This window comes from Octopus bimaculoides, chromosome 1 (assembly GCF_001194135.2).
Source record: "Octopus bimaculoides isolate UCB-OBI-ISO-001 chromosome 1, ASM119413v2, whole genome shotgun sequence".
Taxonomy (NCBI): Eukaryota; Metazoa; Mollusca; class Cephalopoda; order Octopoda; family Octopodidae; genus Octopus; species Octopus bimaculoides.
In genome coordinates, this window is record NC_068981.1 from 193,075,654 (window position 1) to 193,076,532 (window position 879).

General features: G+C 35.9%; 1 protein-coding gene across 22 annotated transcripts in view; it reads right to left on the reverse strand.

The window, feature by feature from the left end:
• LOC106871616 (tripartite motif-containing protein 45) overlaps positions 1-879 on the reverse strand; it is a 248,443-nt gene that overhangs the window by 185,250 nt on the left and 62,314 nt on the right. The gene's annotated exons all lie outside the window — the stretch shown is intronic.

The window sequence follows — 879 nt, forward strand, 5'->3', positions numbered from 1 at the left end:
TGTGTGTGTGTGTGTGTGTGTGTGTGTATGTATATATGTGTATATGTATGTATAAACCATAAAAAAAATCAGGAGGTATGAGAGGTGAATACATTTAATTAACAACTTGACATCCTAAGGATTATGGCCGTTTCACAGCCTTCGTTCTGTAATAATAATTCCTGTTTATAACAAATTATTTTTACATGACTGCATTAATATGCATGCTGTATATCATGCAATACAGTTATATAGTCACAAATGAATGCAATTAAAGAAAGCTAGCTAATCAGATGACTAGAACATGGTCGACATAAACATTTTCTCTCTTCTCATACACAGTGCTCACACAAATAGAGAGAGAGAGAGAGAGAGGGAGTGAGAGAGATAAAGAGAGAGAGAGGGAGAGAGAGAGAGAGAAACATTAAAACATCTGATATCAAGTAAGTCAGCATCAAATCCATGACACCAAACAGGTGGCACCAAAGCAGCTGTGCCAAAATGTCTTATACCCTTTATTTGGAATCTCAAAGTGTTCACTGTTCATATGATGTTTTACCATTTTAAAATGAAATCATTGCATGGTAATCAAAATAACAAAAAGAGTAGCCATGTTTGATAAGTGGAAGTTACATGCAAAATGGGAGGTGGTGAGGGCTGGACTAGTGTTTGTTGGGCTAAGGATTGGCCAGGTTTGACTGACGAATTCAGAGAAAATAAAAAGTTAAATGCACCAAGCTATAAGATTATATGTGATGCAAGTGAGTTATTTTTAGAGCAGATGATGAAATATGGTGGGTGGAAGAGTTGAATCAGAAAAATATTACTTGAGTCAAGTTGTTGAAAGAAATCAACTCAGATGGAGGCAGCGTAGGAAGGGTGGGGGACATATAAAATTAA